This window comes from Ursus americanus, chromosome 29, assembly GCF_024610735.1.
Source record: "Ursus americanus isolate L20-20 chromosome 29, mUrsAme1.1.p, whole genome shotgun sequence".
NCBI classification, from domain to species: domain Eukaryota; kingdom Metazoa; phylum Chordata; class Mammalia; order Carnivora; family Ursidae; genus Ursus; species Ursus americanus.
In genome coordinates, this window is record NC_142155.1 from 22,655,933 (window position 1) to 22,671,106 (window position 15,174).

Genomic DNA, 15,174 nt, shown 5'->3' on the forward strand with positions numbered 1-15,174 from the left:
TTTATCAAAGCAGCCCTCAGCATTTGAAAACAAAGATGTTCAGTCCAGTTTTAAATGCAAAGCTCCATGATAAATGCGTAATTTTTTAAAAATTGTTATCACTGTTTCTTCTCAGTTAATATGACCACAGGAGTTGACTATTTTGTTACAGAGGTTATAGATATCTGTACGTTTCTTCAGTAGTAACCAGGAAAAAGAAAAAGGACTTTTTTTTTTTTTTTTTACTTCTGGTGTTGAGGGGAGATTTCACATGAGTAACAAACAAAACAAACAAAGAGAGTGCATTCTCTGGGTTACATTTCCTGAAATATTATTTTTAAATAATTGTTTGGCCTCTCAATTTCTTTGATATCACCTTTAAAAATAAAACAGTTTGGATGCACACATTTATGTGAAACTAAGCTCTGGGAAACCTGTGACTTTGAGCTCCAGGGATTTTGCTACTGTGAAACTATGTAAATAAATCCTAAAAGCTATGTTGATTGAATCAGAATTGGTCTACTTTGACAAAAATATAAAATGGCCGCTGATAGGGCAATCTTTTATTTTAGGAATGAGCTGCATGGTTTTTTAAATTGGACTGAAAACTGAAATGAACTATTTGAAATGTAACTTACAAAGAGAAAACCGTTAGTATACTTGGCTCAATGAATACATTTACTGTTTGAATGTGGTAAACGTTTTTGAAAAAAAAATGAAGTAAACATACACTTGAAAAAAATTAATATTACAGTTTCCCAAACTTATGTTTTCTAGAACACAACTGTAAAGAACAAAATGCTATAAAATTCTTGATTTTGGCTTCATTCAGGGTTGTTTTCATCTTCATGTTATAGATTATGGCATTATATACTTTTGTTTAAAAAAATAAGTTTACCTGAAATAGTTAAAATATAAAAGTTATATATATATAAAGTACTATTACTAAATTATATATGGCTATATATGATGTTTATGTTGCACAGAGTTAATTTTTTAAGACTTTAAACCTAAGAGCACTTAAGCCCTATTAAATTCCCCAGTTAAACATCTGTGTTTTTCAAGGTCTCTCTCTAATATTTTAAAACATGCAAAACTGAAAGTCTATACCTATACCCTCATAAATATACATGAATGTCCATCCTTACATAGGTAGCATATTTATACCTAAACACATTCTCACATGTACAGTATTTTGAGTAGTATTCTAAACACAAGAATTTATCATTTGTAGCTTTTACAGACAAAACTTCATTGGAATAATGGTTAAAATAATGAGTTTCATGACATGCATTATACAGAGAAATGTTGACAAAGTAAGGCATGAGAAGTTAAAATAAGATACAGGATGGTTTCCACTCTTAAAATGTTGGAAATGCTGAAAAGAAGAAGAAAAAACTAGCCTTTAACTGATTCACTGAATGATTAATATCCATATTTTTGAATTAGACACAAATTTTAAATAATTTTTTTCTAAACATTTAAATAGTGGTAGCTTATCATTTTTTAAAATTTTTACTTAAATTTTAGTTAGTTAACATACAGTGCAATATTGGTTTCAGGAGCAGAATTCAGTGATTCATCACTTACATATAGCACCCCAGTGCACATCACAACAAATGCCCTCTCTAAGGCCCATCCTCCATTCAGCAAAATTATGGAATGCTTCATGAATTTACGTGTCATTCTTGCACAGGGGCCATGCTAATCTTCTCCGTATTGTTCCAATTCTGTTGTATATGCTGCTGAAGTGAACACTATCAATGGTTTTTATTTTAAATTCCTTTAATATATATCTGATACATGTGTTATTTTTTTCTTAACTTCACCTACAAATTTTGTGATATTTAATCATAGTTATGCATTCAAAATAAAAAAGGGGCTTCTCTAATACAAGAAAATGATAATTTTATTAGACCAACTCTCCTAATGGAAATAATAAGGTCCAGAAAAAAATAATAAAGACAGCCAGTATTTGTGGGGCCAAGATCATAGATAGAAGTAACAAAGTAAGATAAATTTTTCCTGCCACTTTTTCACCTAACACTTTTACACACTTGCCAATTCAAAGCAAGGCACTGGTAGCAAGGTAAGTTATGGTGAAGACCTTTCAGCAATCTCAGAGGGATAGAGAAAACAAACAAAACTGGAGGCCAGTACCACAAAGGCAAAAAGGACTCAATTAATAACCCCTATTCACAGAGCAATGGGAATCACAATAAAGTGAACTCAAGATTCCTTGTGGTATTGCCCTTGACACTTGCCAAATCCTAAATTTCTCACTCAGTAAAAGGATAAGAAACCAAACAGAAGGAAGTTGATAAGAGGGGAAAAAGCTTAAGAATGTTTTTGACAATCACATTGCAGTTCAGATTCTTCCAAGAAAGAGGCCCCTATAAACACCTTCAGTGTTTAAAGGAAATCCCAGAAGTTTTACCCTAAGGGTAAGGGAAAACTGGAGATAGATCACTATTCTGAAAGACTAAATCTCAGCCTCATTATATCTCAATCCCTATCTGGAATAAGGGGATCTAATCTTACTTTAGCTGTCAACTCAAAGAAAACTAAATCCTGTCTAAAGGAGATTACCTCTGCAATTTTTTATACTAAATATCGAGCATTCAATAAAAAAAATCCCAAGCACATGAGAAGACAGAACCAAATGACCAAACACCAAGAGAAAAAAACAAACAACCCCCGAAAAAGACCCATAGGTGATCCAGATATTGGTATCATCATAAACAGGCTTTCAATTCAAGAATCACATGACTGAGGGGAGCCTGGGTGGTGCAGTTGTTAAGCGTCTGCCTTTGGCTCAGGGCGTGATCCCGGCCTTATGGGATCGAGCCCCACATCAGGCTCCCCCGCTATGAGCCAAGCTGCTTCTTCCTCTCCCACTCCCCCTGCTTGTGTTCCCTCTCTCGCTGGCTGTCTCTATCTCTGTCGAATAAATAAATAAAATCTTAAAAAAAAAAAAAAGAAAAGAAAAGAAAATATCCTGAATGAAGTACAGAGAAAGTTATGGAAATTACAAAAATGAATATGAAATTTATATGCGATGTTTTAAATAAAGAAACAAGATGTATATCATATCTCTAATCAGAATTCTTAGAAGAGGATAAATAGAATACGGCAGAAGCAATATTTGAAGAGATGCCAGCTGAGATATTTAAAACAACAGGAAGACATTAAGACACAGACTCAAAAGCAGCTTTACTATGTTCAAGAGGGAAAAAAAATGAAAAATATGTACTTATGTAGTTACATCTCTACTGAAAATGAGAGAAGAAAAGAAAGTCTTAAAATAGTAAAAATACATTATCTTTAAACAACATTAAAATCAGTTGACTTTACATTTAAAATGGTTTAAGAAAAAACTCCACATCAAGCACTACTCATATTTCATGTTATATCCAACATTGTAGTGCAAGACCTAGCAATGTAATAAGGTCATCAAAACTTTGAAAATTTATATGAGAAAATAAAACACATTATTTACAGATATGATGATTCAGATAGAAAATTCCAAATAATCTATATAAAAACTACTGGATTGAACAAGTGAATTTATTAAGTCATTGGACCCAAGTCAAAATACAAAAAAAAAACAAAAAAACAACAACAACTATATACTAGTAAAGAAGACAAAAAAATTAGAACAAAAAAACTCTTAAGGTACCATTTCCCTAAGATGAAAAATAATAAATACTCCAAACAAGCCAAAAAAATGATGTGTTAGAGCTATATATAGAATCTCACTGAAAGAAACTAATAACTAAATAAATGGAGGGATATACCTTGTTCATGGATTGGATAATTCAATATATAAAGTCCAATTCTTTTCAAACTGTTCTATGTAATGTCAATGAAAATTTCAGATTTTTTTTTTAATTGACAAGATGATTTTCAAATTCCTACAGAAAAGCAGAGGATTTAGAAAAGCCAGGGCAAGACTGGGGAGTTGGGGGTGGGGAACAACAGAGGATTTACACTACTGAACAGAGACATTTACTGTAAGGCTATGGTAACTAAAATACTCTGGTCTTGGCACAAGGATAGAAAATAGATCAATAGAACAGAGACCAGAAATATACCAGTATGTAAGTGGTTACTTGATTTAGGGCAACAGTGACACTGTAGTACAGCATGGAAAGGATGATTTGCCAATTAAAGGTGCTGGGTCAACTAGATCTTCATACAAACATTAACATGGATCCTGACCTCACATCATACATATAAATCAACACTAGAAAGATTTGTATACCCAAATATGAAAGATAAAATAAAACTTCTAAAAGCCAATAAATTTTAGGGTAGGCGAATATTTCCTCCAAGAAACCCCAAAATAACTAAGATAAACGATTAACAAATTGGGCTATGTTAAAATGAAAAACTTCTGTTTATCAAAAAAAAAAAAAATACCATTACTAGTGTGAAAAAGTCACAAAAGATATTTGCAATATATGCATCTAACAAAGAATTCATATACAGCAAAGAAAAAATTATGACAAATTAATTTAAAAATAATGTATTGGGACAGATGGCAACTACATGTATCACGATGAGCATTGAGCAAGTATAGAATTGTTGAATCAATATGTTGTACACCTGAAACTAAGACAAAATTGTATGTTAATATTTCAATTTAAAAAAATGAATCTAATCTTAAAAAGAAAATAACCTAGTTTAAAAAAAAAAGAAAAAAAAAGGAAAGAAACGAAGAACCTCGAACCCTGTAACAGAATGGAGAATGTATCTCATCTAAAATCAAAGGGTAAGTACAAAGGTGACAATATCATAGGAGGTGATTAATCAAAGTCTGGCAAGGGAACTGATCAGAGCCCAACCAAACAAATAAAATTTAACATGAATTTTTAAAAACTGAATAGGAGAGAACAGAAAAAGATGCTTCAAGTAGGGGAATAATCATTACAAAATTAAGAAGGAATAAGCTACCATGGAATGCCCAGAAAATGGCAATTCAATAAAACTGGAGTTTAAGGTGACTGATGGAAGGAGGAAGAAGATAAAGCACAAAAGAAAGGATGCATGAAGAGCCTCATATATGCCGTGCTTATTGAGCTGGACTTTATCTGGTAGATAAGCAGGAATCAAATGGGATTCCTGCACAAAAGCATGGTGAGAATTCAGCTGCTCCACACGGTACCAGCATGGAATGGTCTATCAGAGGTAATACTGATGGTTATGTGTTCTGTTTGGACCCCCTGCCTGGACTCAAATACCAGCATTGCCATTTCCTACTTCTAAATCCTAGTGTAAGTTATTTAACCTCTTTGTTCTCACCTCTGAATGGAGGCAATAGAGCTATCTATCTTAGAGAGCTGTTATGAATATGTTAATACATATAAAGAGCCTAGAACACTGCCTGGCACATACCACTCAATGAACATTAGATATTACTACTGTTGTTGAGAAATTTAGTTCTCCTTTCCAGTGGAGAAGCAACATAACATAAAAGTCTTATTAATGGAGGGGCGCCTGGATGGCTCAGTCGGTTGAACGTCAGGTTATGATCTTGGGGTCATGGGATAGAGCCCCATGCTGGGCTCCTTGCTCAGTGCTGAGTCTATTTGTCCCTTCCCTCTGCTCCCCACCCCCCCCCTCCCCCCGCCCCGCTTGTGTGCACACGTTCTCGCTCTCTCTCAAATAAAGTCTTAAAAAAAAAAAAAAAGTCTGGTAATGGAAATTGAGAAGCCTGAATACTATCTGTCCTAATAGTTATTAATCAATTGGGTGACTTCAGACTTTTGGATTTTCTCAATTTCCAATTGCCCATTTATAAAAAGACTACATGGTTCGTGATTCTTTATTTTTTTCCTGTAACTGCTCCAGGATTTCAGCAGCCTTCAATATGACCACTATGACACAGATACTGATTTTTTTCTTCATGATTATGGATTTTCCAGTAGCACATATTGGATTGATATTTAGCCAAATGGCAATGTTTTTGCTTTTCATATTTATTTACTTGTTTAAAATGTCTGTTTGAATTCTTAAGAGGGAGATCAAAAGGTGATTATTAATAAGAAATTAATACAGTCCAAAGGAAAGTTGGTTTGTGAAAAAAATGTGTACTGATTTTTTTCTGCTTTTAAAGCTTTGCGAGTTGACTAATTATGGAGTGTCTAATGATTACACAAAACCAGTTATGAAGCTTTGCTCCTTTCTACAGGAATATTACCATAAGACTCTCATCATATCAGTGCTGGTGTACCAAGGAATGATGGGAGGGGTAAGGATGGGTGGGGGGAGCAGGGACCTGCCCTGGTGAGGAGCAGCATATCATCACTGACATTATTTACAATTGCCAGCATATGGTGTAATAAAAAGCAGACTGCCTTTTAGTCAATCTTATTGTTGCTTTTAAATTCCCTAGAGATAATGAACTTCCTTATTACCTGCATCCAGGGCAGGCAGCTCCCATTGTTCCTGTTTTGCGATGCCACTGCTTATCAGTACAGGAAATCAATTATTTTATTATGGGAAAAATCCTAAGTGAAAGAAGTAGGAGGCAAATTTTTATACATAATTTCAAGTACGATATCCAGTATATTATATATAAACATTCTATTCAGAGACCTACAGAAAGTGTTAAAACGCACACACACATGCTTGTGTGCACATGTACTTCCCTATCCATTTCTCTTACAGAGAAGAAAATAGCTAGAATTTTATTTCATCTCTGTCCTGTATTTTTCCATATTTTCTATAGGGAAAAATTTGTACTCTGATAATAAGAAAAAATACACCATTTTTATATGCATTTGTTGATCCAGTAAGCTGTGTTTACCAATCAAAATTTTGAAGGTGTATTATTTACATTAAAATTTTTCTACTTTGAAACTTCAGGAAATACCTCCAGAATATGCTGATACGTTAACAGTAAAAAGGTGGGGAAAAAATCCAGATCCTATATAATACATAGGTCATTCACATAATGTTCATACACCCAACAACATTTTATCTATATATCTCTATGAATCTAATCTGCTAGCACAGCTTCCAAATATTAAACTGTAAACAACCTGAAGTGCTTCCTTTTCCACTTACATGACATAACAGAGTGTCTTACACAGAGCAGGGATTCAATAAGACATAGAGATTTAAATTATGGGTCAAAAACATTTCATGACTCCCTACGGGCCATAACCACTGAACTGATTTGAAAGACCTCCACAATTCGATCTTAATATACCTCTCCCACCAACCAGTGCCTGCCTTTTTTTCAAACCCACTCTACTCACACCACATTCTCTGTCTGAAAATACAAATTTATTCACCCAAGTGACCTGTGAACAAAGTGACCTCCCAAGTGACAACTTCCCGGTATCATATTCTGTCCTTCACTCACCTGACCCAGCATATGAGAGTTGCTAAATAATTGCCTTTGGGAGGTTCCATGTCTTACCAGGTTATGTAAGCTCCTGCTTTATCAGGTCCTGGGTCAGCACCCAGCCAGTCTTACCTTATCTCTCACACTCTATTTGCCCAATTCTTTGTATCCAAATTTTATGTAAGTTACTTTCCATCCCTTACCTATGCCCTCAGATCAGGACTGATCTCCAAGTCCAGTCTCTCTGTGTTTAGATTCAAATGTGATCTCTAGTGTCTATTCAGACATGTCTGTAGGTCTTGGTGGCGAGGTTACTAGTCAACCATCCTGGGGACGTGGTGAAAATAGGAACTTCCAGGCCTCCGTAACCTGGTCGCTGTGCTTCCTGATTCCAACTCTCTGATTACTGATGCCACCTTCAAATGACAATGCCATCATTCCAATTGCTCAGGCCAAAAATTCTGGAGTCATTTCATATTCTCTAACTTATTTCACACCCACAGTTACTGTCTTCAAAATATATCCAAAAACTAACCATCGCTGCTGCCATCTCAACCACCTAATGTATCATCATCTCAGACTTGAATTTTTTTCAGAGCCTCTGATATGCTTATTCTTGAGCCCTACTGTCAATTTTCAAAATCGCAGCCAGATGTACCCTTTACTATGGCATATATGAAATTGATTGTGTCTTTCTTGTACTCAAAATTCTCCAGTGGTTCCCTATTTTACACAGAGCATAAGCCAAGGTGCTTATAATGGCTCATGTGGACCTCCCTGTTACTTCTCTGAGCCCACCTACTCATCTCCTCTTTTAGCTGGGTCCAGCAACTGGCATCCTTAATGGCATCCTCTAACAAACATGAAGCCATGTTCCTGCCTTAAAGCTCACCCTAAGTCTAGCCTGCTCTGCTGCGAATAGACGCATGGCTCATTTCCTCTTTCCTTGACTGTCGCTTTCTTGATGAGGTATACTCTGAGCACCCTATTTAAAAGGCAGACTAACACCATCACCACTCTCAACTCTCCTGACCCAACCATGTTTGTGCTTCTGTTTTCCTTTTCTCCTTACCACTCCTCATGTATTATGTTTATTATCTACCTTATTTGTATGTAAGCTCCATTCAAAGGCAGGGTTTCTTACATAGTTTACTCTCTTATGTATCCATAGAATTTAGACCAGTACCTGACATACAGTAGGCATTAAATATTTGCTCGAATGAATGAACACCTGCCGTGTTTTTTTTACCTATCAGGTTGTCCAAAGAGTGACTGATCCCCCTCACAGTTGAAGCCTGAAGAGGCCAAAGGACAACTTCATCATCTGACTGCCCTTCTCTAACTTCAAATTTCCCCCACATTTAAACTCAGGAGAACCCATTTCTTTTCAGTGCCTCCTTATGTAGTCTGCATCCTAGATACTGCCCCTCATCACCTTAATCATAACCTTCTGTCAGTGGCAGGTAGCTTCCTCTGACTTCTCACGGCAGCCCCATAATGGCCTTGTACGTGGCTCGTGTGGAAACCTGTGCTTCTACATCTCCACCGTCTAGTCTGCCTCCTAGATCCCCCACCGTATCTTCTAAGACCTCCATCGAGGAATAGGCGGTCATCACTACTTTCCAATCATGATCATTTTGGAGTCACGCCTATCACAAAAAAGCAGATTATCAGTAAAATATGGATGATAAAAATACAGAATTCACAGGGTGGTTGTGAAGGTCACTTCAAGGTAATGCACGTAAAGTGCTTAGCACAGCGTGTGACACGTATGTGCTCAGTGAATAATACCTGATACTGTTACTAGACTACATAATAAAAGCCGTTACTCAAAACCAGATCCCAGTTTCAGTCCTGATGACAACAGCCAACATTTTTTTTTCAAGATAATTTGAAGAGTGACCAGTTTAAAAAAGAATTATATAAAAGTACATACCACATGCTGAACCTGTGGCAACTGCAGAAGGGGAGGCAGAATCCTTCAAATACAAAATGTCAGTCTGGCGTTGCAGCCCTCATCATCTCAAAAAGGCTCGCGCAGAAAACCTCCATTACATGTTACATCTCATTCAAAGGACAGATAAGTAAAGGACAGTCACATCCTTATTCTCAAAAAAGTTAACTTTTGATAAGAATCCTCAATGTGCACTTGAGGTCCTAAGCTTATCTCGTTTAGCTGCAAGGTATCTTTCATTTATTACATTTTAAACAAGAATGCCTGGGGCGCCTGGGTGGCACAGTGGTTAAGCGTCTGCCTTCGGCTCAGGGCGTGATCCTGGCGTTGTGGGATCGAGCCCCACATCGGGCTCTTCCTCTATGGGCCTGCTTCTTCCTCTCCCACTCCCCCTGCTTGTGTTCCCTCTCTCACTGGCTGTCTCTCTCTGTCGAATAAATAAATTTAAAAATCTTTAAAAAAAAAAAAAAAAAAAAGAATGCCTATAAAGTCAAGTTATTTTCCTCTTGCCCCTGTTCTTTTCACTCCCTGCTGGAATACTACATGCTTCTTCTGCTCTGCAGAGTTATTTTTCTGCCCTGGCTCTAAAGGGATCTGAGTTTGGACACCTGGGTGACTCAGTCAGTTAAGCGTCTGCCTTCTGCTCCGGTCATGATCCCAGGGTCCTGGGAGCCCCACATCAGGTTCCCTGCCCTGCTTCTCCCTCTGCCTGTTGCTCTCCCTGCTTATGCAAGTGTTCTCTCTCTCTCTGACAAAGAAATAAACTCTTTAAAAAATGAATGAATGACTGTGTGGTGTCATGTTTGACATGTCAACTATTTCATTCCATCCTCACAAGGAGCCTATGCGGTATTAGCATCTCCATTTTACAGATGGGAAAAATAAAGCTCAGAGAGGTTGTAGTATAATAGCTAATACAAAACAGCCGTTTGAGCTGGGATTCAACCCAGCCCTAACTGACTCCAAGACTCAGAGCTTTCATACCATTCCCTGAAGTCTCTTTTAAAAAACATTCTTTGAATTTGGGTGATTTAAAAAGAAAAAGAGAGAGAGACAGAAGCTACAGTGTTTTGTCCATACAAGTTTTCAAGTCAACTAAGGAAGCCCAAAACTTGATCTTGCAATAAGGTCAGAGTCCCTACATGGTGTCTTCCTTCCTCTCCCCTCCCTTAAGTAATTGTGTTAAAACTGTATATTGTCTCATGACAGTTACTGCTAACAGTAGAGGAAGGGAGTAGGTAAATGAACCAGGAAGAATGTGGAATGTGTTACCCCCTGCATAGCACCAGGAGCTTGGTGTAGAAAGTGGATTCCCATACAGACACAGCAACAGTTAGCACAGTAAAGCCAGTGCATTTTAACAAAATCTTTCTCTCCCCCACACACACATTTGTGTGTGTGTGTGTGTGTGTGTGTGTGTATGAACATGTAATGGGTTTTAGAGAAGAGGTATTCAAATTAATGTCACAGGATAAAAACTGTCATTAAATCTGACTACACAAAAAAATTTCTTGGAAAAAAACTAATTTTGACTCAAGTTCAAAAAATGAAAGTATTCACAGTGAGAGCTGCAACAGGGAGGGCAGAAAGGAAATTCTTAATGAAAATCAGGAACATCAGGGCAGTGATGATCCTAGCCTAATAAAGGCACTGATAAATACATCAATATCACTTAGCTAGGCAGGATATGATCACAAAGTTATGCAGATGGAAGTGACACACTATGACACAAAAAAATTATTCCTATAATGGACTAATTCAGCAAGGCGTATAACGCATTGAAATAATCCTGAATTGGTAAGCACTAGTAGAGATCTGGACAGCAACATTAGATTTAAAAACACACTGAAAGGCTTTGCTTCATGTCTTTCACTACATAAATGAAGATACCTGGGGAGGTGCAATGACCTGTTCAATCTCTAACTAGTTAGTGGAAGACCCCAGATAATAGAGCCTCTAGTCTAGTACTACCTTTATAATGCCAGGCAAATCCCAGGAAAAGCCTCACCATCTGTTCACCTTCCCATTTGTGGCCATGGGCAATTGGTGGTTAATGTTTCTCTGTATTACTAATAGCTCCCCAGGCCATAACAGCCACACCCAACAGCAGTGACTCAGGAGAGGCAGTACAGAACAGCTCAGGAAATACTCTGCCCTAATTCTCACTAGATTCATGCTTATGTGTCTTCTTGAGTCCCTATTTCACAAGAGTAAGATTCATACCTCACAGAAGAAGCTAGCCTAGAATAAGGAAACAGAGGAAAACAGCATTCTGGTTAAGCATTCACATATTCAAGACAATCAGAAATCATAACTTTAGGGATATCCACTGAGAGGCTAGAAGAAAAATTACTTTAATGAAAGATGACTTTTTAAAGTAATTAGAGAGGATACTTTCATAAGAGGTGTTCACAGTAATTAAGAATACATGCATATATCATCTTGGGAACACCTCTTGAGAGACAAGTAATTACCTGGGAAAAGTCTTGCTAGACGCTATCAGATTATATAAAGTTGACCCAAATATAATTACGGCAACCACATAGGGAAAAATAGGAAGGAGCTGGAAAAAAGGGCCAGTAAATAAAAGTATGGTCCGTTTAGGGCACAAGTAAGAAGTTATTTCTAACTGGATTTTCCCAAAGGAAAATTCTCTAATAACAAAGTAAGCAGACATACAAAGAAAAACAATAGGAAAAAGCAAGAAAGCAAAACAAAAAACCTCTATACCATTCCTTTTTTAAGATTTTTTTTTTATTATGAGAGAGAGAGAGAGAGAGAGAGAGAGAACAGCAGCGGAGGGAGAGGGAGAAGCAGACTCCCCACTGAGCAAGGAGCCCAATGTGGGACTCCATCCAGGACCCCGGGATCATGACCCGAGCCGAAGGCAGACCCTTAACTGACTGAGCCACCCAGGTGCCCACCGTTATACAATTTCTAAGTGACAACTGGCAAAAATAAAATGAGGAAATAAAAACAAGTCTATGGATCTTTGAAATACTATAAGGATATTTTGCTTATAAAAGTAGAGTGATTCAGAGACTGTGTGACTTGAGATAGAAACATGAGCATATAAATCAGTGAAATTTAAAAACAAAGTATTTCCAGTAAAGATAGGTATGATATAGTATCATTTTTATTTCCTTTCTCAAGGGACTGGAAGGTTAATTTGGTGATCAGAATTCCAATGCTTGGACCTCTAAGAAAAGCGCTTTTTTTTTTTTTCATTTTTTTAAGATTTTTTCCATAATACGACTTTTTTTTTTTAAATCCATAAGTACCTTCTGTCAATTGCAAACAGACAGTGAAAATGGACTTAAATTCTTCTCTGAGATCACTTTCCTTGGGTTCTGCTTTGCCAGTTCCTTGCGCTGCTTGGTTTGGCTTCGTAGCTCAACAGTTTCATATGTTAATTACCTAAAGAATCTCCCTAAGAAATTTGAAGGCAAGACAATTCGTTCTATTCATTAAAATATACATTACTCAAACACTTTATGGAAAAAAATGCCATCCTCTTCATAATGCCATGACTAGTCATTGAGAGTTATCCAATACAGAGAGTTTTTCTGAAAATAGTCTGAAAACAGAAAGTTGACCCTGATAACTAATAAGCTTCCTTTGATTCCGAAGACTGTAAGAACCTGATTTATCCGCGGAGCAAATGATAGTCACGAAAACCCCACTTAATCTACAAAGCAATGTGTTCTGACAAGCTTTTACTTCAAAATATTTGCTCTTCTTATTTTAAATTTTTTCACAAGACCTTGTCTAGTTACGGGCATTAATAGTGTAACATTTTGAAAAAATGACTTCAATAACTTTTTCTTTCCTGGAATATTGGATCCTTTATCTTTAAATAGACATAGTAACACACAAAGATATTTCCAAAAGACTAAAGAAATATACATTATACACATATATAGACCACTTGACCTAATATTTAATGCATCTCAGTAGAAATTAAAACGTTCTCCAATGTTTTTGGAAAACAAAACAAAACACTGTTATCTGTTATGATTTATATTCAAATGCACAAGGTTCAAATGAGTCTCTTGGAAGTGGGAGTTCCCAGCAGACAATGACCAGGCAGAGGATATTACTTTTAGAGGCTCACGAAATAAATAGCTGCCACATTAGAAAGAAAGAAAGAACACATCAAATGGTCATGACTAATGTTCAGTTTCCAGTGAGTGCTAGCCCAAGAACTTATGATATGTCCTGAATTTCATTTTGCATCATAGAAACGCAATGCTCCAAAGGAAACTAGCTGTGGTGTAGGCTCATGAATTCGTAACTAAGTTTATCATAGTAATATTAATCTTCAGCGATGTTTTAAATTTTCAGTTATTATTACAGTTGAAAAATATACTGTCTCCTGAAACAGAAATTAGTAAATGTTATAGTACCTGATCTTTGTTACTCTACCTTTACAAGAATTCATATAAATTCTTGATTTTCATTCTGTTGTTTTACAAAATACAATTGTATAATGTGTCCACAGAGCATAGGACAGTAAAATATTAAAAATACTCGGGGCGCCTGGGTGGCTCAGCCAGTTAAGCGTCTCCCTTCGGCTCAGGTCACAATCCCAGGGTCCTGGGACTGAGCCCTATGTTGGGCTCCCTGCTCAGGGGGAAGCCTGCTTCTCCCCCTCCCTCTGCTGCTCCCCCTGCTTGTGCTCTCTCTCTTTCTCTCTGTTAAATCAATAAAATTTAAAAAAATAAAGTAAAAGCACTCATGGTTCAATTCAGAAAATTGAACTGGGAGTTTAATTCATTCAATAAGTTTGGACACCTACCATGTGCTGATTTTGTAGCTAATTTTTAACAAATGGAATAGGTTAGTACTTTCTTTCATGCAATACTGCTAAGTTCATGGCTAAAAGCCAGGTTATTTGAGTTCAAAAGATATGGGGGGAAAAGTCACCTTACTTCTGCAAAGCCTACATTTGACATTAGCCTCAGAACATTGTGTTTCCCTAACATGATTGGGAGGCTTTTAGTTGCCTATCTTGCAAACTATAAGGTCACTGAGAATTTCAAGGGTCTTATATTTCTGTACTTCATCAAACCAAGCTTTTGGAGCATTTCTGGGTCTTGGTGACACGAAACAAAGCAATGTCATATATGTGTGGGTCCTCAGGTCCCTTTTAGATCTACATTTCTATATTGCACAGCATCTGTAAGTTAGTAACCAGACACTCCATAGTGAAAAATTGTAACTCCTTATCCATTCATTTTAAAACTCTAGGTTGAGTGCAATAAACAGCTTAGGTAATTTTGTTGTAATCTCAAAACTGTCTACCATGGTACTGAGTACCTCGAAAATAGTTAATGACTTTCATTTGATTGATTAAAAGAAAATTTCTACAGTTTTATTTGAGCCCTAAAATAGAATTTCTGAGATTTATAAGCCAATATAAATATTTAATAAAGAGCACAGAGGCCCTAAAATGCTAAGTACCTCAGGACCTTACCTCAGAATTTTATATTGTCATGCCTGATTTTATACCATTTCCACACAACTGAGGAAATAAGTAAATCTATGGTTTATTTAATAGCATAAACTATGTCCAGAGCAAGAATTAGGGCTCAGTCCTTTTGAGTACAAAAAAAAATTTCACCAGATTTACCAGTAACACATTTCCTTTCAGAGATTAAGGAAAATGTAAGTGCCTTGAACTCAACGAATGCATCACATCATCTTGTTGCCAGTTCATATATCCTAGCCTTCACAGGCAGAAGAAGGTACATTAAAAGAAGGAAATCTCCTTTAGAGGGACCTAACCACTCTGTTAAATATACACAAGATATGGGAAGTACAACCCTCCTATGTATTCATATGTGTATATTCTGAGAATAATAGGCATGGTCCACACATACAGAGA

The 15,174-nt window shown here is 36.5% G+C and overlaps 1 protein-coding gene and 1 non-coding gene across 3 annotated transcripts in view; both read right to left on the bottom strand.

Annotated features, from left to right (window-relative positions):
* SACK1B (scaffolding CK1 anchoring protein B) overlaps nt 1-15,174 on the bottom strand; it is an 80,036-nt gene that overhangs the window by 47,660 nt on the left and 17,202 nt on the right. The gene's annotated exons all lie outside the window — the stretch shown is intronic.
* On the bottom strand, nt 1,631-1,737 carry LOC123797603 (U6 spliceosomal RNA). The gene has a single exon (XR_006780990.1). It is a non-coding gene; the product is annotated as a U6 spliceosomal RNA (small nuclear RNA).